Raw genomic sequence first — 24,625 nt, 5'->3', positions numbered from 1 at the left:
GTCCTGGAATCGAGCCCCGCATCAGGCTCCCTGCTCAGCAGGGATCTTGCTTCTCCCTCTCCCTCTGCTCCTCCCTGCCTGCTCATGCTCTCTCTCTCAAATAAATAAATACATAAATAATCTTAAATAAATACAAACCAAGAGCCTAAAACTCTGAACTTCAAACAGCAATATGTGGAGATTCTTCTGCTGTATACAAGATCTGTTTTGTTTTTTTTTTTTTAAGCTGGAGAAAGTCTAGGAAATAAAGTTGTGTGTGGAAGCAGTAAAAAGCTGAGCTATTCGTGTATGGAATTTGGAGAAATCATGATCAATATTTTGTGTTTATATTTGCTACTTTTTTGGGAAAAATTAGCAGAATATAAAAGAAAGAAAATCAAATAAAAAATTCATGTTGGTTCCATCTTTAAAATAATATTTAAAATTTTTCTTCCTTGTGATGACATTAGTGTTATGATTCAATTATTTCAGTATTTCACACAATTTTTTTCTTGAAAATGTCTTCTTTCTTGGCTCCAACACTTTTTGATTTTTTAGTGTTTGTGTTTATTTTTTTATTTTTAAAGATTTTATTTTTAGGTAATCGCCACACCCAACGTGGGGCTCAAACTCAGAACCACAAGATCAAGAGTCACACGCTCTACCAGCTAGCCTGCCAGGTGCACCTTTGGTGCTTTTATTAATGCCTATTCTCAGTTTTCTCACTTAAAACCCAGATCAAATTTCACGTATTCAGTCAAAGCCTTCCAGGATATCCTGGTTGGAAGGGATCCCACTTGCACTGAACTGTCAAGTTTTTAAAAAGATTTATTTATTTATTTGAGAGAGCAAGTATAAGCACAGGGGAGGGGAGGGGCAGAGGGAGAGAGAGAGAGAATCTTAAGCAGACTCCTCGCTGAGCACGGAGTTGGGCTCAGTCTCAGGACCCTGAGATCATGATCTGAGCCAAAATCAAGAGTTGGATGCTTTAAGGACTGAGCCACTCAGGCACCCCTGAACTGTAACATTTATACAATCCAAGGCTCTTAACATTTGCTGTCTTCTGTGCTAGAGTTTATTTTCAGGTGGGTTTATATAGCTTGCTTCTTCCTAATCAGACTGCAAGCTATTTGGTGACAGGGACTGTGCTTTTTTGATTTTACATTGCCCACAGAAAATAGAGTCTGTGCAAACAATTATTGATAATCAACCCATTGGTTTGAAAGCTCCAGGTTTATGAGATTTCCCGTAACATTTTAATATCTATCTTTCAAAGAGTTTTATAAGAATAAAGAACAATAGCTCTCATAAAGTTTTCTTCAGAGATAAATAATAATTTATAGTTGGGGGACAATAGTGGGAAAGGTGGTATTTTAATGGTCAGTGGTTCGGGTTAGAGGAAATTTACAAAGAATAAATTAGTGCCTGATGTTCCATACTGAAATGAGGACAATTTTATATGTATTATTAGCTAAACTTATTTTCATTTTTTTTTTTTTTTGGTCCTGCATCCTGTTTTTAAGAAAAACATTTTTTTTTGTCGGGGGGTTGCTTGGGTGGCTCAGTCAGTTAAGCGTCTGCCTTTGGCTCCGGTCATGATCCCAGGGTCCTGGGATCGAGTCCCACATCGGAAGCCTGCTTCTCCCTCTGCCTGCTGCTTCCCTTGCTTGTGCTCTCTCTCTCTCTCTTTCTCTCTCTGACAAATAAATAAATAAAATATTTAAAAAAATTTTTTTAAAGTAGGCTCCATGCCCAGCATGGAGCCCAACATGGGGCTTGAACTCATGACCCTGAGATCAAGACCTGAGCTGAGATCACCAGGCACCCTCCTATTTACTTTTTTTTCTTTTTAAAAAACATTTTATTTATTTATTTGACAGAGAGAGACACAGCGAGAGAGGGAACACAAGCAGGGAGAGTGGGAGAGGGAGAAGCAGTCTTCCTGCTGAGCAGGGAGCCCGATGTGGGGCTCGATCCCAGGACCCCGGGACCATGACCTGAGCTGAAGGCAGATGTTAATGACTGAGCCACCCAGGCATCCCCTGTTTACTTTTTAAATTTCTTTCTGTCTGCATATTTGCTTAAGATGTTTACCTTAAAAATATCAAAAGTTATAGCTGAAAACGTTTCATATTTTATATTCAACATCAGAAGGACTATAGAATGTTTTAACTCTGACTTTTTTTTTAAGATTTTTTTACTTATGGGCGCCTGGGTGGCTCAGTTGGTTAAGCGACTGCCTTCGGCTCAGGTCATGATCCTGGAGTCCCGGGATCGAGTCCCACATCGGGCTCCCTGCTCAGCGGGGAGTCTGCTTCTCCCTCTGACCCTCCCCGCTCTCATGCTCTCTCTCTCTCATTCTCTCTCTTAAATAAATAAATAAATCTTTAAAAAAAAAAAAAGATTTTTTTACTTATTTGACAGAGAGAGAGAAAGAGAGAGAGCACAAGCAGGCAGAGCAAGAGGGAGAAGCAGGCTCTCCACTGAGCAGGGAGCCTGATGCGGGGCTCGATCCCAGGACCCTGGGATCATGACCTGAGCCGAAGGCAGACGCCCAACGACTGAGCCACCCAGGCTCCCCTTTAACTCTGACTCTTGCCTTTTACCTTCAAATTGATCGCTAGTTTCATCCTGTGTTTATCGTCTAAATTTGGTAATTTTCTATAATCAGTGTTTACTTAGATATACCAATGTTCTATTAATTTCTTTGCTCATCATTGATTCTTGCATTCTGATCTTTTCTTCCAGGTTTATTTTTCTACCTTCTGGGTCTGTGAGTGGGAAATTCTCTTAGTCATGGTTTGAAAATGTCTTTATCCTCACCTTTGAATGCTAGTGTCACTGGATAGAGAATTCTATATTAACAGATATTTTCCTCCACCCTTTTGAGGATATTGTTCCATTATCCTCTGGCATCTATGCTTGTGACAAGAGGCCAGCTTTGTCTACATACTGGTCTTTGTAGGTAGTATGACTTTCAGGCTCATCCCAAACATTCACAGAACCCAGGGCAAAATTACAAATAGAGGCCTCGCATACAATATGTCTAAAAAATTTTAAGTTCCAAAACAAGCTAACAACTTGTTAAATAAAATATGTTCTATCTTCCTATCTTGACAAATACAGCTTTTTGAGGACCTGGATAACCAAACCTTGAATTTAGAATTCTTGGAATCCTTGGGGGGATGGGGAAAGATCACCACCCTGGCCCCTGCCTCCCAGCTCACCCTCCTTGTTTTCCCAATCCTGGCTCCATCCCACACTGAAAGGAGCTTCAAACACATGCCTGTGGACACTCCATTTCCAAGCTTACAAACAGCTTCTCCCCGGACACCCTGTGGCCCTAAGGGTGTGCAGTCTGTTCTCAGGGGTTGGACATAGGAAGAGGCCCACAAAGGTCCTGAAAGTGGGTTGCAGCTGTCTGGGCTGGGAATTCTAGGGTCTTGGGCACCTGGAACATGGTTTGGAGGAAAAGAGCAAACTTTGGGTCATGTTTTTTGATGTTGTAATAACCTCCTTAACTCCCATCCAACCTCTTCTCTGCTGTATATCAGAGAGAATTTAAAAAAATGTAAACCATAGGGGCGCCTGGGTGGCTCAGTCGTTAAGTGTCTGCCTTCGGCTCAGGTCATGATCCCAGGGTTCTGGGATCGAGCCCCGCATCGGGCTCCCTGCTCTGTGGGAAGCCTGCTTCTCCCTCTCCCACTCCCCCTGCTTGTGTTCCTGCTCTCGCTGTGTCTCTCTCTGTCAAATAAATAAATAAATAAACAAATAAAATCACAAGCGTCGGCGAGACTAACATTTAAAAAAAAAAATGTAAACCATAGCATTTTACTCTCTCCTAAAAAATCCTTTAAAGGCCTCCTATTGCATTTGAAGTAAAATCCTTTAAAAAAGGCTGCAAAGCTCTAAGTGGTACTTCAACATGCCAAGCTCTTTGGGAAGAGCCTTCATCCAAGAATCTCTCTTTCTGAAACATACTCTCCTACCTGCTCCTCACATGGCCGAATTCAGTCTATTGTATGGTTCCTGGCTTAAATGCCACCTCCTCTCCAAATACAACTTCCATGTTATTTGCTATCACTGCATCTTGTTTATTTCCTTCAGAGTACAAATAACAAAATGCATTCACTATTTGTTTTCTCCTCCACACTGTCACTGTACAAGGGAGACTGTCACATATAAGTCGACTCTGAGATGGAGATTAGCACGTAGGAAGTTATTAGGGAGTACTCTATCAACCCCTGTTGAAGCAGGGGTTTGGATTAGGCAGTGGACCCCAGAAAGGGGCCGGACTTTGGGCAAAACAATTCTCTTCAGCAGAAGCACTTCCTCAGAGGGCTGACAGTTCTGGTCTGGACAGGGCAGTAGAGTACCCAAATGGTCCATGCCTTGTGCAGATGTGCTTTCCTCACATGAGTTCTGGATGTAGCTTCTTGCAGAACTCCGGGCGGGCCTGTTCCCTGAGGGAAACTTATAAAAGGAAGGTTAGTAACGTGAACTACATCCCTCTGCTGTTGGAGCTGGCATTAGGCTGTAACCAATAGTCATCCTCTCTCTCTTCTGTGGTCCATTCTAGATTCTCTTCACTGTTGATTAGCACCTCTGAAGGTTTAGGTGACTTACCTAGTGGAATGACAGATTCTTAAAACTGGTGAGTTCCAGTTCCTGTTTATCATGTCCTTCTCGGACTGCCCCTGCTGCTCTTGTCCATTTGCCATCAAAATTGCACAAGTACTAAAAGATGTCCTAGTTGAATACCGGGATGCCAAACATATGCCTCCCTGTCTCCACTGTGTAATCGTAACTCTACTGTCTCTTGATAATAAGAGTCAACTACCCCCATGAGGATCTTTGTCTTGCCTGCTGGTCTTTGGCATGAAGGGCCCAAAATGCGGGGTGGTGGTATAGCTTAAAGTTAATTGAAGACTCTTGCTGTGTTTCCTGGTAGAAATGTTTCCCCTGTGGAAACTAAGACCTTTAAACCTGTGGTTACGCTTGTGAGGATGAGAAACACAAATTCCCCAAGTGGGTCATGGGGATTGATGGCACATAGGGATGCTCCTGCTTCCACACCTTTGATCACACTTCCAAGTATTCTCCTGTGGGGGATACAGCATCATACAATGGTGATTGATTCAGAGCATGACTGTGTCCTAGAGAGTAGCACTTTATCCTCATGGGTATCATCTCCACGCTGGTACTTCCGCCAAGCTTTCTGGGTGGTATGCCGTGTGATGGGTACAAAGTGGATTCCATGGTCATATGCCCACAGCTACATCTCCTCTGCTATGTAATGGGTTCCTTGATTGGATGCAATGATATATGGGATGCCATAATGGCGGATCAAATACAATATAAGCCCTTGGACAGTCATGTTGGCTGAGGCTCAGCAGGCAAGAGAGGCAAACCCATAGAATATGAGCCTATTCATGTTGAAATGAGTGACTGCCTCATCTAGGGTGGGAGGAGTCCAATACGTTTGCCTTTTCACCAAAGACCTCTTTGGTATCTTCAAGGGATAGTGCAGTACTGAGTCTCAGCAATGATTCCTGTTGCCAGCAGGTTGATCATTTGGCCATGGGAATAGTTAAATGTTGGTGAGTGGGAGATCATGCTTGTGGGCCCATGTATGGCTTTCCTCCTTGTTACCATGTCTTCTCTGTTCATAAATCCACTGTGCCAGTACTGGGGTGGCTGATGGAAAAGCTGCCTGGCACTAACTGGCTGAGTCATTCTACTTGGGTGTTTAATGCCTCTTCAACGGTAGATGCTCTCAGAATCTGTGGAGGAAAGGGATGGAAGCAAGATTGGGCAGAAAGAGAAAATGGGCTTCAGTATGGTCACAACCAGGGCTCAACCAACCCTGTGGGAAGTTCTGAAGCCGGGATGATTCTTTAGAATTGTCCCTTACTGAAGTAAGGGAGTCTGGTCTTAACAATCCCACATTGATCAGTCATTTCTTGCAAGCTGCTCCTGGAAGGGGCATGACCTTGGGTAAGGTAGCATTCTTTAGTTAAGAAGATGACTGAAGAGGTCAGTGCATCACCTTCTCGGAAGCTGGGAGAGTAAGTCCTTCCGTCTTAAAGGAGAGATAGGCTGGTATAGCATAGCTTCCGTGAAAGAGACCATTACTATTGGGCGCCTGGGTGGCTCAGATGGTTAAGTGTCTGCTTTTGGCTGAGGTCATGATCCCAGGGTCCTGGGATCGAGTCCTGCATCGGGCTCCCTGCTCCTTGGGAGCCTGCTTCTCGCTCTGCTTCTCCCCCTCTCTCTCCCTCTGTCTCTCATGAATAAATAAATAAAATCTTAAAAAAAAGAGAGAGACCATTACTATTTTTTCACCAGTATATATCCAAGCTTAATACAGTGCTTAGCACACAGTAGGCATTCAAAAGATCTTTTTGAATAAATAAGTTACTGAAATGTCCTGCTTTCTTAGTTTGGAGTATAAAGGTCAACATCTCACTCCATCTTCCAACATTTTACAATGAGAACTTCAAAATTTAAAGGGAAGTACAAAAAACATTTCCAGATTTAACATTTTGTCATATTTGCTCTCTCTTTTCATGGATAAGTATGTGTATAGTATTAGTTTGGTTTTTTTGTTTGTTTGTTTGCTGAACCATTTGCAGACCTCATGACACTCTGTCCTTAAATACTCAGGTATGCATCTCCTAACAATAGGACATTCATTCTCAATATTACTATGATCATATCTGAATAAATAACGGAACAATTTAAAAGTCACCTAATATCTAATATCGGCACATATTAAATCTCTATGATTCTCCACAAAATATCTTTTACAGCTTCAAAAAATTGTTCAACCATGATTCCACCCAAGGTTCGTGTATTACACTTGAATATCATTTTTCTTTAGTATCTTTTAAACTGGGACAGTCCCCCTCCCCCTTTTCCCCAATAGACTTAACTTTTTGAAGAGACCAAGGCTAGGAGGGTTCTTGTACCCCATTCTGGATTTGTCTGTTTACTCATAGTGTCATTTTGTTTGTCCCAGGTGATGTCACCTGCAATATTCCAAACCAATGAAGCAAGCCCCATCTGAGAATATTCTTACTACCCCCTATCAGCACCCTAGCATCATTCCAAGAAGTCATCAAGATACATACTAATACTCAGAGGATCAGTCCTGCTTCACAGTCAATTGCAGTCAAAACTCTAGCTCCCTGGAAGACAAAAGACCTCATAACTCCTACCAGAGGCTGGTGGCTTCCTAATGAACCATGTTGCTCCTCGTGGTACTGCCATTGCTAAATGAAGGTGGCCCTAGCACCACTGCTGATGAATAAAGTAAATATGGCACTGTCAGTTCATGTGGTCAGTGCAGGGCTTCCACATTTAACAAGCTCTTTCATCTGACCAAGGACAAGGAAGCCACTCTAAACAGAGTGTATTGGGTCACTTTTATGCAGAAGGTGGTCTTATGTAGGAGCACCATAGACAAGATAAGTGCTGTGCTTCAGAAGGTCTCATGCCTCATCTAGGGAACAGAGTAGGTTTATCTCTTTATGTCACCTGTTCAGCATAGCATCTGCCCTCAGTGCAGGGGAAGAAATCAACCAGCAGAGTACTTTACTACTTTAGCCAGGGCTAAGACACTTGTTTGCTTATTTATGTGTTCTTGGGGTAACGGAAAAAAGGAACTAGAATAAAAATTCTTTTCCAATTCTCCATTACCACTTCTCTCAATCTTCCCCCTCTCTATTTTATGTTTATTTATTCCAACTATAAGAGCAGAAATTATCCCCAAAGTAGTTTGAGGTTGTAAAACTAATCGTGACTGATCATGTTTACCCATTTGGTTAAGCTAATTGAAAATCAAGGGGCACTTTGTTGAGTGTCTGACTCTTGATTTCGGCTCAGGTCATGATCTTGGGGTTGTGAGATGGAGCCCTTCGTCGGGCTCCATGCTCAGTGGAAAGTCTGCTTGGGATTCTCTGTCTCTCTCCCTCTGTCTGCCCTTCCTTCCCCACCCCCACCCCCTGGCTCTCTCTCCCTCTCTCTCAAATAAATAAATAAATAAATCTTAAAAAGAAAAGAAAAGAAAGTCAAGGTGGAATCTCTTTCTAGGTAGATTCTATATTTTATTACATTTGTAAAATCCCAAGACTTATGCCATCCTCAATTCTCAAAAAATAATTATATTGTTTTTGCAGCTGTCAGAACAGATGTCTGTGTGTTAAAACTGTGTATTACATAAACAGGTAAACAATCTTATATAGTGAAATAAATGTTTCCTATTTAGCCATTACAAGAGTTGCTGGTTTTATGGCTTTTTTTTTTTTTTAAGATTTTATTTATTTACTGAGAGAGAGAGAGAGCGCACATGAGCAGGGAGAAGGACAGAGACTCTCAAGCAGACTCCCCACTGAGCGTGGAGCCTGACACAGGGCTCAATTCCATGATCCTAAGATCATGACCTGAGCCAAGAGTCGGATGCTCAACTGACTGGGCCACCCAGGCGCCCCTCATTAGGTTCTTGACGATACTTTTTGCCAGCATAGTCACGTCTTAGCATGAACATTAAGAGGGATCCTCCCACCCGGATGGAAGTAGAACCAAGTGTCTTCCTTAAAGTACTACCTATAAATTGAGTTGTTTTGCCCAGTAGTTTAGAGTGCTCTAAAATAATCTTGTTTGGAACAAGTAATTTTGCTACTTTTAGGTAACAATTACAGAGAGCTTTTGAAGCTGGAAAAAAAAAGTTAAAAAAATCACCTAGCACTATTCTACAGTCCAATTTTAGGTTAAGAGCCTATGATTTGTCTGAGAGAAAGTTACTCAATCCAATAAATAACACTAATACTAATAAATATGTGTCTTTCAAGCACAGCAATGTTAACCAATTAGGTTTCCTTTGTCCCAGAGGTAATTGAGGTCACCAAGTCCAGCTATATAGCATTACTCACTTTTCCTAAATAAATAATACTGTTTCATGCCTTCCTACCTTTGAACATACTGTTCTCTCTTCTGGAAGGTCTTTCTCTCCCTTCCAACTAACTACTATGTGTTCTCCAAATTCATTTTCCCAGGAAGTTTTTTTCCTGGCCTTCTAATAGTGGTTCTTCCTTTGTGTTCACCTGGCACCCTGTATCATACCTTTCACACTGCACCGGAACAATGAAACAAACTACATATTTCTTGAGATCAGCAACCATGTCTTATCCAATCTTTTATCCTCAAAGATGTGCCAAGTATAGCATCTGGCACATGATAAGCAGTGAGTGCTCAGGAAATATTTGATGACTCAAACCCCAGACCTCAATATTTTTCTCAAACAAGTATGTTTTACAGAAGCTCTTTTGATCAGATTGTAGCATAAAGAAACTGACATCAGTTTTTGTGTGTGGGGGTTTTTGTTTTGTTTTGTTTTGTTTTGAACAAAGTAGGCTCAAGAATTTTTAGTAAATTCACTAACTGCTACAACCTTGGTGGTGCCACTTCATTCAGTGGATATGGAGGTTCTACCACACTGACCTTCAATCAGTGGATATGGGGGTGACATTGACCTTCATTCAGTGGATATGGACCTTCATTCAGTGGATATTGAAGGCACTGTATTAAGCCCAGAAGTCCTGTTTCAAAGACTTCATAATCTAAGGAAGAAGATAGCAATAGACAATTTACCTCTTACGGGAAATGTACATTTCTAGGCAGTGTGAGACTTATGTATCAAAATATGTAGTTGCCAGGAAATTAGGAAGAAGTTACTGCAGACACTGTCTGAATGTAATTTCAAATGCTGAAGCTGTTGAATCAGGGAGGAGGATGCAGAGAAGGAAGGCAGGAGTAGGTGGTATTTGATCTGGATTTTGAAAGATGAGTAGGAGACTGAGGAGTACCTTGGGGTGTTGTTAAAGATAAGCAGAACTCCACAATAGTTAAAGCAGTAAGCAGATTTTATTCAGCAACTATTGGCAATAGGAAAAAGGAGACCTCAGTATACAACTGGGCTTGATTGCACTATGGCAATAGTTTTTGAATAAAATCTGTTTTAATGCCTTAAGTACTGTCTGACTCTGGTTTTCTTTAAGAGGGAGAGGGTAGTGATTCCAGGGCATTTCAGAGAGTCATGAAAGAATGAATGAATGCAAAGACAGGTAAAGCAACTTAGGGGAAAAGTTAGTAATCCAAAGAAAGTTAAGTAGTGAAGGAAAACAGGAATTCTCTGTAGCCAGAGCCTAGAGTACTGCTGAGGAAAAGCTGGAAGATGTGGAAAAGCAGCCTTCTTCCAGTAGATTGAATTGTTTGGTGATACTTAGAAAATGTTTTTCTGTTTATTCATGGGAGTTCAAGCGGGAAAGGTAAGTCTGAAAAAGATTGCTTAGAAAGTTATGCCAAGAAGTTTGGACTTTATCCTGTAGCCTGTGGAGCGAACTGGAGTTTTCAAAGGCTGTACAATACTTTATAAAGATGATTGTGGTCTCAACAGATGACAAGCAAGAGCAGCACAAAGCAACCCCGGCCTCAGTTTACTCATTCATAAGAAGAAAAGGGTTGGGTCATTTGCTGTCTTAGGTCCCCTACAATCCTGGGGGCCTGCTTCCGAGGTACGTCTGCCTTCCTTTCATCACCTGGGCCCTAAGCCTCACTCCCTCCTTCCTTCGGATCACGCTCCAGTTGCCACCTTCCCTACCCTCCGGCCTAGCGCCCCTGCTCTCGGACCGGTAGGAAATGGGGGGCGGGGGCCGGGGAGAGACATCTCTGGAGTTAAACGAGTCTCTCCTCCGAAACCCTTTGTCCCCGGCAGCACCACCTGGGTAGGCAAGAGGGAGAAGGGCGCGCCACGGTGGAGGGAGAGGAGTGTGCAGTCGCTTTTCCGTCCTAGGTGCCCACGGGAGGCTAGCCGGCCGTCCCCACGGCTAAACAAGCCATCGGGGAGGGCAGCAGGAGCCAGTCCCTCGAGCGTCCCTGTCTCCCTGAGACAAAAGCCTGCGAGTCTCGGCGGTCACCGAACTCCGAGACTCTCCTCGGAGACCCCCGCCCTAGAGCCCAAAGACGCCCACTCCAGGACACCGCCAGGTGGAACGCTAAGCCCGGAGGCCGCCCGGCGCGCGCGGCGTCGGCGTCACGTGAGGCGGCCCGGCCACGTGACCCGGCGGCCCGGCCCCTAGCGCCCGCCCCCCACTCCTCCCCTTCGCCGGGCGTCGGGGCCGCTGCTCCCAGGGGGTTCTCCGGCCCGCCGCGCTTCCGAGATCCCCGCGGCTGGACCCGGCCGGACGGCGTGAGACAGCGGCTTGGCGTCCCAGGTAGCCCGTGGGGCGCGGGCCCGAGCTCGCGGGGGCCGCTTCCACCCCTGCCCTTCTCCTTGCTCCCCTTCCCCGCGGGCCGGGCTGGCGCGCCCCATTCTCCTGCCCGCTCCCTCCCTCCGGCTGCGGGCCTCGGCCCCCCGGCCCCCCGGCCCCCGGCCGCGGGTCAGCGGGTCGCTTCGTCCCGGCGAATGTCTGCGCCGCCAGCACGGCACCATTAGCACCTCTGCTGGCGTTTCTTCCGAGGGGGAGAGAAAGGGGGAGGGGAGGCTAGCGAAAGTTTGCCCGGCTGCCTCTCTTTTTTGAGCTGTTTGGACGCAGCTTTGCTCCCAGCTGAAGCCTGTTACCGCTCTCGGCGCTGTTCTGCGGAGAAGAGACCTCCCCTCCGACTCTCCTCCCCATCCTCACTCGGCCCTTCCCAAGATCTTAGCATCTCCTCCTTCACCTCCGGAGGGTAGTGGTGTCACAAACCATATTCTCCACTGTTTCCCTTTCCTCCACAACACGGCTTCCGCAAAGGGGCATTCACTTAGGGACCTTTATCCAGGAGTGCGGCGAACTGAGTGAAATATTTCTCTTGTCCTCCCTCGGGTATACTACCTACTCTATTTTATAGGAGATGACCATCGAGGCATGCTCTGTTCTCTCGTAAGTGGCTTTCTGTGTATTTGTTTGCATGCGAGACATTCCGATGTCATCTTTGCAGCTGGGGATTACAATTTTATAAAGTAGTATTATAATATTGCTTAAAGAAACAGAGTCAAAGTCTTATTTGACTTTGGCCTGTTTTGGGGGGGATTATAGTTCTTGGGGGCAAAAACTGAGTTTCTGAGACTGTTGTGCATTGTGGAATAGTAACATCAAAACATCACGGCATATCATGCTGAAAGGAATGGATAAATGAGCTAACCCTGAGGGCAGTTTATAGTGTGCTTTAAACTTTAGAAAATATCCATTTGAATTTCACCTCTCTGAAGTGCTTTCAGGGTTGAGTAAGTAACTATATTTCCATTCTATTGATATAGCAGTCAATCTGTGAGATGGGTATCTTTTAATCCATTGTGTGAATACCAGTCTATTAAGTGCTTCTGGACAGATCCTATTTTTTCTTCCCTCTAGAAGAAGAGGAAGGATATTAATCATTAAAGAGATTTCTTCTACAGTGATTTTTATGGGTGTGATCCAAATGACCAAATTTTGGGAACTTCAGAAAGCAAATAGCCTTAAAACCTATCTAGTTTGTAGCTTTAAAAAATTCTTTAAAGTTTTTAAAAACGAAGAGTGCGTCCATGTCCTAGCAAGAGCTTTGGCTTCATCTTAATAATCAGTAGCTCAAGCTGGGAAGTCTGAGACAGTGTCCTCCTTTATTTGAAAGTCACTGTGGGGAAGATGAAACTGAAAGGAAATCAAAGACTTTTATTCTATTTTTTCTGTGTGTACTACATTAAACAGTAATTCATGCATCGTAAACAAGGTGGGGAGGACGCTCAAGGATTCTAGAGTCCAGCCAGGGCATTAGGACACATTTTTAAGATATTCTGTGGTTTAAAAAAAATCTAAAAATGTTACATATTGTGTACATGTTGAGGAATGCACAGGAGGCATATGATGAATGTTTGAGTTTAACCAGAATAGACTTCATAGAGGAGGTCAGTTAATCAAGTGATTAATCAAGTGATTATCTAAATCAATTATGTACTTGAGCCACAACATGGACTTAATTTTTTAAAATTTCCAAGTACATTAAGTCCACAATATAGACTTTTTTTTTTTTAAATTTTGCAAGGCAATAAATTTAGAAACTACAGAAGCGTAAAAAAGAATGTATATCACCTGTAATTATACCATCTGAAGATAACAGCAGTTAATATTTTGGGGCATACATCCTTTTTACTATACAAATTTACTGGGTTGCTGTGTTCAGAGAGTGAGATTTCAGGTAATAAGAGATGCTGTGATATACAAATCTAGTTCATACCTGGATCTAGGAGAGTCAATAGCAAAGGTTTGAGTATTGAGGAACTTAGCCAGATCTATATAATTTTGAGTTTAGATGGAGTTTGAATAGCAAGAGTTGAAATAGCTGGGGATACCTCTATTTTTTTTAGTATTAGATTTTAATAAATGAGATCATACTCATGCATACCTAAGAAATTGTAAAGTGTGAAAGGACTTGAGGTAATGAATTTCAGTTGGGAAAGACTCTACTTAGGCTATTCCCTAAAGATAATATCTATACTTCCCACAACCCCAGAAAAGAAGATTCCATGGCTTTCCTGAGACTAGCATTCCACAGGGGCAAAAGAGTATGTTTGCTGAGATGTTCTTTTCAATGCTTAAGAAAGAGTTTTAGTTTTGGAGATGGACCAAGTCTGTCGGGTTCTAGTGCTTCAGTCATGAGCTCAACTAGTATAGTGGAAACATCTAGTAATATAGTTGACGGCTGTGGTGAAGTGTTTCCGAGATTACTGCCAGCAATTCTTCCCATCCCTGTGTTGACTGCACTACCTCCCATTAAGAGATGGAGTCTCTCTCTATCTGCTCCGTTTGAATCTAGGAGAAGGAGAGACCACCTGCAGTGACTGCGCAATGTGAGGCCTGTGTCAGCCTTACTTAAGCTCCCAGTGCCCATGACCTCATGAGTACTTCACAGAATTGAAAGAAATAACAAACAGCTCTTGTTAAGCCACTGAGTTTTGGGATGGTATGTTACTTAGCAAAAGATGATTGAAATAACAACATAGCACCTTCTAACATATAATCCTTGGTGTAAATCTGGTTCACATATATGTCAGTCCCAAGATGTGATCCCTGAGCACAAAACTGAGATCAGGATATGTGGTAGTGTGCCTTAGTGATAAATCTCTAAATTATTAAATCTTCATATTACATAAGGATGTACTTACTGAATTAATTTAACTGAATGCTGTGACAGTATCTTGTACTCTTACGAGGTAACTGGTTACTTCAAAAATCATTGAACATGTTTTAAAGGAATTACCCATTATTGAGGTGAATGGATATGTGGTGTTTTCTTGCAGTTTGCCATTTGATGAATTTAGTACCATGATTGTAGTTGTAAATAAAGTACAGATGTAAGATCTGCTGCAGTGAACACGTTTGAGAGGTGCTTTGTTCTCAAGGGTCAAGAAGAGTGAATCTTGGGCGCCTGGGTGGCTCAGTCGTTAAGCGTCTGCCTTCAGCTCAGGTCATGATCCCGCGGTCCTGGGATCGAGCCCCACATCGGGCTCCCTGCTGAGCGGGAGGCCTGCTTCTCCCTCTCCCACTCCCCCTGCTTGTGTTCCTGCTCGCACTGTCTCTCTCTGTCAATAATAAATAAAATCTTTTTTAAAAAAAAGAGTGAATCTTATGCAAACTGTCATTTCAAATGTGTCTATTACAGGACTTTCAGCAAGCAGATGATCTATTGTTCAGGAGCACTTGTCTCATTATGTTTAAACGAGCAACTTCCCATTCCAAGTCGGGTCAGATCAGTTTGAGGGAAACATACCACTTCACTGGAGAAGAAAAACTCACAGATCAGTTGGGTACTTCTACAGACTTAAGGTTTCCAAATTCCCCTGGGCTCTGTCTTAGCACCTGTATAGGTTCCTCTGGTCAGTCCTTTTTCCTCACAGGGACAAAAAGGTGACCTCAAAAGAGAATGGCCCCCAAATGCAAATCAAACCCACAGTGAGATACTACTTCATACCCACTAGGATGGCAATGATGAAAAAGACAGTAATAAGTGTTGGTGAGGATATGGGGAGGTTGGAACCCTCATAAATTGCTGGTGGAAGTGGAAAATGTAGAGGGAGCGGTAGGGAAAGAGAAGAGAAAGAAATAGCTTCCAACTTCTGGTGCCCCAACCTTGAAACTCGCTTCTATCCATATCTGTCCTTTCCTTCTCTTGTGTTTTCACAGAGGACTCTCCCCCTTTCTACAGCTTACCTTGTACCTCTGCTTCAGATTCCACTTCTGTTACTTTCTCAGAAACCTTATTTAGTGGTTATGTCCAGTCCTTCTCTTTCTTGCTACGGGCTCCTTCCCGTTAACATTTAAACATTTTTCAGTCTCTGGGGGGCACCTGGCTGGCTCAGTCGGAAGAGCGTGTGACTCTTGGTCACATTGGGTTGTGAGTTCGAGCCCCACGTTGGGTGTAGAAATTACTTGAAAATAAAATCATTAAAAGTATTTTTTTTAAGTCTCTAACATGTTTAAAACAAAGAGATCACCCAAAATATGTCCTTCAACCTAGCTGTTTCTCTTTTCCTTCACAGACGTCGCGTCGTGAACGTGTGTTGTTTATACTCATTGTTTCCTCCTCTTCACCTTTCACATGCTCCTCAACCTGATGCAGTTTGGCCTGTCCACCCACAACTTCAACAGAAGTCTTGTGGAAGTCACCAGTGATTCTTGTTAAATCCAGTGGCTCTTTCTTTGTCCTTACCTAGTTTGGTCTCAGCAGCATTAGACCCTGACACTACTTTCTTTGTGTGATACTCATGTCCCTAGGCTTCTATGACACTGTTTTCTCCTGGTTTTCTTCCTACTCTGCCTGTTCCTTCACAGACCAGACTCTTCTGCATTGGTATTCCTTGTCTCTCTGAGGTTGGACTTCGAGTTCTTTCCAAGATCCTGTTCTCTCCTTGCTCCATACACTTTTCCCTGGGTGATCTCATGCCAAATTTCCAAATATCCAATCCAGATCTTTCTTGATCTTCAGATTTATAAATTACCCATTGGACATACCCACTTTGATATCCCATAGGTAGCTAAACGTAAAATGTCCAGGGTAGAATTCCTCATCCTCCCCTGAAATAGGCTGTGTTCTCTGACCTAGTGAGTGGCACTCCGTTCACTCAGTTACTTCAGCTGAATAGCTGGATATAACCCTTAGCTCCCTCTTTCCCTTATTCAGCTCCTTTCCTCCCAGTCAGTTACAGAATCCTCTTGGGTCTGTCTCCTGTCCGGGGTTCTCCATTTCCATTTCCTTGGTACAGGCTCTTTTCTTTCCTGCCTTACCGCAGCCACCTTAGGCTCCCTCTGAGTTCTTTTTCTTCATCACCATCTGCTCTCTACGTTCAGCCAAAGTAATCTTTACAGACCTACATCTGATCACACCACTTCCCCGCTTAAGGTCTTTCAGTGATTAAATGTTTCTCTTAGGATAAAGGCTAAGGTTTCTGCTGCAACCCGGCTAAATTTCTTTCAGTTCTTGCACCTGGCGTGTGCATAGTCACTGTTCCCTGCCTGTCTTCTCAGGGAGTTGACCCTCCCCGATTCTGGTCTTCCCATGGCATTCACACCTCCCCATCAGAGCCGTGGCCACTCTGGGGAACATCTGTGTATGTGCCTAGGCCCCTCTGACACCATGTAAGTACTGCTAGGGGCAGGAGAGGGGGTTGCGGTGTTGGCTTTGTGTCCTTTTTACCTAAAGGACATCCAGTAAACGTTTATCTAGTGAATACAGTATGGTTATGCCTGGAATTTTCATTTGACTTTAGGCTATCGCAGGGTATGGTTGATACTTTTATTTATTTATATTTTTTAAAGATTTTATTTATTTGAGAGAGTGAGAGAGAGAGCATGAGTGGGGTGAGGGGCAGAGGGAGAGGGAGAAGCAGGCTCCCCACTTGCAGGGAGCCCAGTGTGGGGCTCCATCCCAGGGCCCTGGGATCATGACCTGAGCCGAAGGCAGACGCTTAACCTACTGAGCCACCCAGGTGCCCCGGTTGATACTTTTAATACTTTTAGAGACTAGTAGGTGAAATCACATTAGAGCTTGTCACATAGGAAAGGTTCATGATAGCATAAATGGATTTGAGCTTGAAGCCCTCTATTCCAGCCTTGAACACATTAGAAAAAGAAAATCAAGGATTACTGTGCTCTATCCATTTCTTTAGCCTTATGACCTATTTTTATGTGATCTGTTTTACAAAGCTTTGTCTGTTTGGTGCAATGAAGAACAAAACTATAGAAATTATTTCAAGTCATGAAAGTTTCTTTTCTGGTTTCCTTTTAAAAATAGAAGGATCTCATAAAGGCAATACTTCAGTGAGATTACAGTCAGCTTCACAACTCTGGATATCTTTTTTTTTTTTCCTGCTAATACTATTGCCACTTGGGTTGTTTGCTTTTCTAACCAGAGCACATGGCTTCAGTTGAATTATTTCTTCACTTACAATGAGCTGTCAGTTTCCCTATGTCCTAGAATTGCCTAAAGCTTCTGTGCAATGAAATGAGAGTGGCCCTTTGGATGATGGGGATAAAGAATTGCTTCCAGAGGCCATAACTGCAAATTGTGTTTCAAGTAAAGTAACTTACTGGCAGTTGGGAAGTGACAGATGTCCTCTCCAGTGAGTAACAAATTTGAACAAAACTGAGGAGGCCGAGGGTAGTCAATATGTTAGGAAATTCTACAACTCAGTTTGTTTTTAAACGAAGGTAGGAGGATTACCTTGTCACCTGTTCATCTGCATCTTTATGAAGGATGGCATAAACTCTTTTGGAGAATGCCACACTTTCTCGGAGCTCCTTTGTCTTGTGGAATTTGTCAAGTATTCAGGACATTCCCCTTCGTTCTTCTAGTAAGGTAAGCTTGCAGAAAAGAGAAGTGGATGACAAATTCTAGCAGCTGGGGCAGTAAAATATCAGTATCTCGGTAAATCTCTGAAACTTTGCTTCTTTGCAGTACTTATATCATGGAACCAGTGCAGTAGTTTTAAAGTGTATTTTATATTTAGGGGTCCCTGGGTAGCTCAGGGTCCTGGGATCCTGCCCAGCGGGGAGATGGCTCCTCTTTCTCCCACTGCCCCTCCGCCCTGGCTTGTGTGCGCTTGCACGCACGCGCGCGCTCTTTTTCTCTCAAATAAATGAATTAAATCGTTTTTACAAAATAAAGTATATTTTGATTTATAAACTTTGAGACTGAGTCTATCTTAGAGGCCTGTCTGGACCTGGGAAATACATTTGGTGTTTAAGTCAGAGGTGTAGCATCTGTTTAGTCTCAAACAGCTCATTAGAGTAAGTATGGAAGAAATCGATGAGCGTAACATTTGGCTCTTCTGTAACCTGAGCGGCTTTTTGAATTTATTTTGCTGTAGCACAGATGTAGGACATGACAGGCTGTGAAGTTGCACCCCCAAAGCTTACCTAAAACCCTAGAACTCGTCTGTTTGAGAGTTGTACTAGAATTGAAATACAGTCCCCCAAAATAGAGAAAGATGGCTACACACAAATCTTTTGTGCTCAAACAGGAACTTCCATTGGTGAAAAAGGAAGAAAGCTATGAAAAACACTCATTCCTGCAGGAAACTGGGTGATCTTCATGGAGGACATGCTTTCATGTTATCATCTGCTAGAATACTAAGAATTTGATTTCTGGGATTTCATGTAGCAGTTTTCTAGAATATATCATTTTCACATAGTTTTAACTATTGTGCAAGTAATTTTTTTCTGTTTATACATTGATACATATCACGTGGACCATGTATTTGTATGTGGTATCCCATTGTGTGTGTAGTTATTCTACTTATACTTGTGTTGTAGGTTTCTAGTTCCTAAGATCTTTCTATTAGACCATAATCTTCTCAGAACCAGGGACCATGAATGTATTGCTCTTTATGATTTCCCCCTGCATTCTTGGTATGTGGGGTCATTGTCAGAAGAAGAATTAATATATGCTATTATTTTGTTCACATTATCATACAGTAGTGCTTTTTTGGTAAGGCATCTTAGACTTTATCAATAGCTCATTAACTATAAATAAATTCCTATTGTAAGGCAGCTTAGCAACTTCAGCTGATAACAAATAATTATCCATCCAGTTTATGAAAATGGAAAAACCTCTTAGAAATTTCCAGTGTACTTACATGTAAGTGCTTTAATTTAAATAAATTTCTTTGCAATTAAAAGAAATGTGTTTTCATATTTGACATAGCTGTTTCAAATAGCCTATATACCAGGCTATATCGTGTATGCTAAAGCGCATACAGGTCACTTTTAAATGGATTGATTCAGCATTCAGAGTCCTTAGGTTTACTGTAAGAATATCAGCCTCCATGATAAGAAACAATACAAGCTCACATCATGTCCTAAGATTGACAGTGTAAGAAGAGCCAGAATCTTGGTACTAACCAGTTCTGCGGGGCTCTTCACACTATTCTGACCTCTTTCCCTCAGCAAGCTTTTAGGCAGCAGAAGACAGGTTCTGAGGTGTACTTTCCCACTGGTTGCGTCCATCTCCTTTTTTGCCAAATACGTGCTGGTTGGAACGAAGGTTGAGATCTGTGTGGAAGACCCATGCTTGTAAGTCATAATTCTAATTTCTACTGTTATTGAGAGCATTATTTTATCAAAAACAGAGTTTTCCTGGACTAGTTTCTCCATTTCCTGTTGTTTTTTTAAAATTTTGTAAGTGTATTCAAATATATTTTTTGCTAGATCAGTAAAGCAAACCTTCCTTTAAGAGTTACTTGGTTCCTAGGGGAAGGGAAAATAAATGTACTCTTAGAGGGATCAAAAGATTGGTTGCTACATTACTCCTTTAGTCTTCTAATTCTAAATGTAGATTTCTAAAATCGGAAGGTCTGTGTTTGTCCTCTTGACTAAATTTGCTTTCAGAGTGTAAAATAAAATAACCTTTTCTTCTCCATGCCATGAGCTTTCTGAGGGACCATGCTTGTCACTAGGAAAAGCCATCCAGGGAATGGGATTTTGATCTGTAGTACCAGTGGACACAGAAAAAGTCTGTGGGAATATGGGATATATTTTCAAGTGCCAGGGAAAATATGGAGATCCAAGTGAGTTGGCATATTATCCTCTGAAGCTGTTAAAACTCTTTTTCGTCCTCTGCTTTCATTTCTCATTTCTGTTCTCTGCTTTCTTTCCATATGGCAAACAAACAAACAAACAAACAAGAAGTCATTGATTCACCTCTTAATGCACAGTGAGTGACAACTGAGGCTGAACATATCAAGGCTTTTTATGAGAAAGTACTTCCTAAATAATAGGCAGAAAAAAATGTTGCAGAAAGAAAAAAGATTATCTTACTGAAGTACTTCAGAGGTGATTATTTAATATAATGGACATGCTAATTACAACTCATTTTTATCATTATCAATCAAGCCCTAGAAGGACTGGTCATCATAACAAATAGTTGGTTTAGTTTGAATTGCTGTATATGCTGGAAAGTTCTAAGAAGGCTATATGTCTTTTAGAAATGTTCCATTCGGGATTTCTTTAATCTGAACTTGCCTTCCCAAGACAGAATTAATGAATTATGATTGTACTTTTTCAAAAATATTTTTTTAGGGCTGAAACACTTTTATATTTAAAAATATATATCTTTGAATTTATTAATGCAGGTTTGATGTAAACCCATGGGATCATAATTTTTTTTTCCAACAAGAAGCCATAAATTTATTAATGATAGAAACAGTACAAATTTCAAACCAAGCTGCAGTTATTCTTTTGAAACACCAAAAAAAGTCCTCGTTTTCAGATGGTTACATTGTTAATTCCATAATAGCATTTACAGTATCATTACTGTTGTTCTTCAGGGCTCGGACTGCCTTTGCTCTTGACACATTTGCTTGTGACATGACCAATTCTATGTCCTTAACCTCTACACGGGTTTCATCAACCTCTTCTTCTTCACTCTCCTCTTGTACAGTTGGAGTCTGTGTGTTTTCTTGAATTTTGAGACAGCTTCACCTTGAACTTTGAATTTCTCAGCAGCTGCTAGTTGTGCTTGCTGAGATAAATCCTCGATCTTGGCTTCCCCAAAAACTATGTAGGTATCTGAAGCTGGGCTCTTGTAGACATCTGGTTTTGTGATGACAAAGAGGATATTCTTAGATTTCCGGATAGTGACTCTTGTAACCCCTGTAACCTGTCGAAGACCCAGTTTGGACATAGCCTTCTGTGCCTTCTTTTTACTCCGGCTCTGTTGTGCTTTACTGACTGGTTCTTCATCGATTTCAGCAGCTGCTGCCAGCTGGGCCTGTTGTGTGGTTGCCTGTGTGGAATCCTGTTCCTCAAGCTCTGGTACTGATTCATCACTGTCAGATTCTGTTCCAGACCCTGTCTCAGCCTGGGGCTGTGGCAACTCCTGCTCTGTAGCAGGGACGGTTTCTGTGGCTTCCACCAGGCATTTTGTGAGGGGAACGCGGAACCAAGATGGAGGCAGAAAGAGAGCAAGCGAGAGCGTGACCCACGCCTGTTGCAGAAGGAAGCCTGGCGGAGTCAATTTTTTTTTTTTTTTTTAAAGATTGGTTTATTTGAGAGAGAGAGTGGAGACACGTGTGTGAGGGAGGGGCGGAGGGAGAGGAAGAGAATCTCAAGTGGACTCCCCACTGAGCGCAGAGCCACCCTGAGTTCATGACCTGAGCCAAAACCAAGAGTTGGTCGCTTAACCCGCTGAGTGACCCAGGCGCCCCCATAATTTGATTTTTAAAAATTGTGATAAAGGGCGCCTGGGTGGCTCAGTTGGTTAAGCAACTGCCTTGGGCTCAGGTCATGATCCTGGCGTCCCGAGATCGAGTCCCACATCGCGCTCCCGGCTCAGCAGGGAGTCGGCTTCTCCCTCTGACTCTCTTCCCTCTCGTGCTCTCTCTCTCTCTCATTCTCTCTCTCTCAAATAAATAAATAACATCTTTAAAAAAATAAAAATTGTGACAAAATATACATAACATAAAAATTATTTTAACCATTTGTAAGTATATAGTTTACTGACTTTAAGAACATTCACATTATTAGGCGGTTGTTAGAACTCCCTGTCTCCATAGAACTTTCTCATCATCCCAAACCGACACTCTGTACCCATTAAACAACTCCCCATTCTCATCTCCCCCCAGTCCCTGGCAATTGTCATTCTCCTTTTTGCCTCTATAAGGTACTAGGCTCGGTACCTCATGTAAGTGGAGTCATGCAATTGTGTTCTTTTGTGTCTGGCTTGTTTCACTTAGCCTAATGTTCTCAAGGTTCAACCCCATTGTATCATTTATCAGTCATTTCTTTTTTAAGGTCGAATAATATTCCATTGAATGTAGATACCACATTTGTTTATCCATGCATCTGTTGGTAGATATTTGGGTTTTCTACCCTTTGGCTATTGTGAATAATGTTGTTCTGATCATTGGTGTATGACTGTCCAAGTCCCTGCTTTCAATTCTTTGGTGTGTATACTAGAAGTAGAATTGCTAGATCTTATGGTAATTCTGTCTTTAATTTTTTGAGGAGCTGACATAATGTTTTCTACATTGGCTGTAACATTTTACATTCCCACTTCCTACCTTTAATTTTATATTAATAACTCATTTTACAGATTTGCTTGAAACACTGCCATCCTAGGTTGTACATTTAAGGCAAGACTACCTCTTTAAACTTTAGCAGTTAGGGGTATACATAATTCAAATAACTAAGCTTTTATTTTCATTTAAAATATTTGTTTATCTTTTGGTCACAAAGTGTTTGTTACAGAAATGTGGAATATATTTGAACAGTACAAAGAAAGAAAGTACCACTTCTGAATCTCTCCAGAGAAGTACATTTGGTGTATGTGTACCCTTTTATCTGTATGTATTCTATTTTAAAACATTGTAATCACGTAGCACATACTGTTTTCTAACATAGCTAAGCCTTACAGGTGCACTTGGTTTTTTGCAGGTTGTTTTGTTTTGTTTGTGGGAATAAGCTCATAGTTTAACTTTCTGTTAGCATCTCCCTTGGGATACTTCATTTGAGGGATGCGTAGTACTATGGAAGGAAAAGCATTGGGTTACCTTCCTTAAAATCACTGCTGAAGACTTACAAAGTATGTGCCTATCCAGGATGGCCTAGGTTGAGCAGGCCATTTGAAGATTCTTTCCTATTAGTAGTGCCTCCTGATAGAATATTACTATTTGAAGCATGATAATTTAAATGAAATGATGTTGAACTATGTTTATATACCTGTAAGTGTAATCCATACAATTAGAACAAATCTGTGAATACTTCTACTTCACGTTTAGGCAAATTTAGTAGATGAGTAGATGTCATTGCATAAGACATCTACTGTCTTCTTGTGATAGATCCTTATTTTTCTGACTCATTGTTAGCCACAGTGGTTCTTAAGTCTGGTATAGATTTCGTAACAGATTAAAGCTAGTGATTCCACCTGCTTTAGCCTTTTAGATTAGTAGTATACTCTATAATTATGTGGTAGAGGGTCAAACATATGAAGCTGATAGAATGATACTTAGTATGATTTTCTCAACATTAGCTAGCAAAGGTGTCGCTGCCCCCAGGAAACTGGAGAAATTAAACATCTCACCGCAGTAATCTGATTGTAATGATGATGGTGGTAATTTTGAGTTAATTAGAAAATGTTGGTGGTATTTGCATTTACATTATACTGCCTTAGGAAAAGATACGCCACATGCCCATGTTCAGGACTTCTATTCCTTACAGCACATAGCACATCCTGAGTTTTAATACCTCCACAAAACCTCTTGGGGAACCTTGTCTGAATTCTGAGGATACCTTGTTCATGTCGTCAGCTACTCATCTTGAACATAGTCTATTGAAGACATACTTTGTGCTTTAGCAGTCTGTAGCCCAAGGAGGCACCCTGTGCTCATACACTCTAGTGAGCTCCTTGAGGACAAAGGTGCATTTGGTCTCCAGCACCCGCCGCCTGGTGGCTTTCGGAGGAAGGAAGGAATGAGTGACATTCACAAGGTTTAACCAGGCAAATCTAGATAGAGGCATATTAGGGAACACATTTTTAGGGGGGAGGTTCTTTTTGTATTTGAAGCATTTTAAAAACAAATGCTGGTGTACATTATTAGACAAAGTCAGAAGGAAATAATGTTGGAGCAGTTTAACCACTGAAGGGACAGGGCTGATGTTCTCTGATGTGAGAAGAATCAGAGGGCTGGGGGTTGAGTCCTGACTATGCCACTCATTGCTCTGTGACCTTGGGAAGTCATTTTGCCTCTGAGCCCCACTCCTCATCTGCTAAGAATGGATTTTGACCTTTCTTCCTTACAAGTGTATCGTGAAAATTAGATGAAATAACGTATGTGAAGCTGCTTAACATAGTGTCTGCAACAGTTTTTTGTTTTTTTGTTTTTTTTTAAGATTTGATTTATTAGAGAGAGAGAGAGAGAGGAGGAAAGAGAGCACAGAGGGAGAGGGAGAAGCAGACTCCGTGCTGAGCAGGGAGCCTGATGTGGGGCTTGATCCCAGGAGCCTGAGATCATGACCTGAGCTGAAGGCAGACGCTTAACCGACCGAGCCACCCAGGCCCCCTGCAACAGTTCTTGATCACTGTTCACATCTTCCTTCCTGGTCTTTATTTACTTAACAGAATCGTGTTGCTAGGAGTA

The 24,625-nt window shown here is 42.1% G+C and overlaps 1 protein-coding gene and 1 pseudogene across 9 annotated transcripts in view; one reads left to right on the top strand and one right to left on the bottom strand.

The window, feature by feature from the left end:
- The window catches only part of RCBTB1 (RCC1 and BTB domain containing protein 1), a 90,821-nt gene that overhangs the window by 31,376 nt on the left and 34,820 nt on the right, over positions 1-24,625 (top strand). For 6 of the 9 annotated variants that reach the window (XR_003519409.2, XM_027591251.2, XM_027591252.2 and 3 more), the window contains exon 1: positions 11,126-11,252. The exons of 2 other annotated variants lie outside the window; for them this stretch is intronic. The gene's annotated coding sequence lies outside the window, so the exon portion shown is untranslated. Of the gene's footprint in view, positions 1-11,125; positions 11,253-11,873; positions 11,901-24,625 lie in introns of those variants that run through there. One more of the 9 variants, XM_027591250.2, reaches the window with a different exon arrangement.
- On the bottom strand, positions 20,747-23,786 carry LOC113920442 (annotated as a pseudogene).

This window comes from Zalophus californianus, chromosome 3, assembly GCF_009762305.2.
Source record: "Zalophus californianus isolate mZalCal1 chromosome 3, mZalCal1.pri.v2, whole genome shotgun sequence".
Taxonomy (NCBI): Eukaryota; Metazoa; Chordata; class Mammalia; order Carnivora; family Otariidae; genus Zalophus; species Zalophus californianus.
Note: the sequence above shows the minus strand (reverse complement) of the source record. Positions and strands in the feature narration are given on the sequence as shown.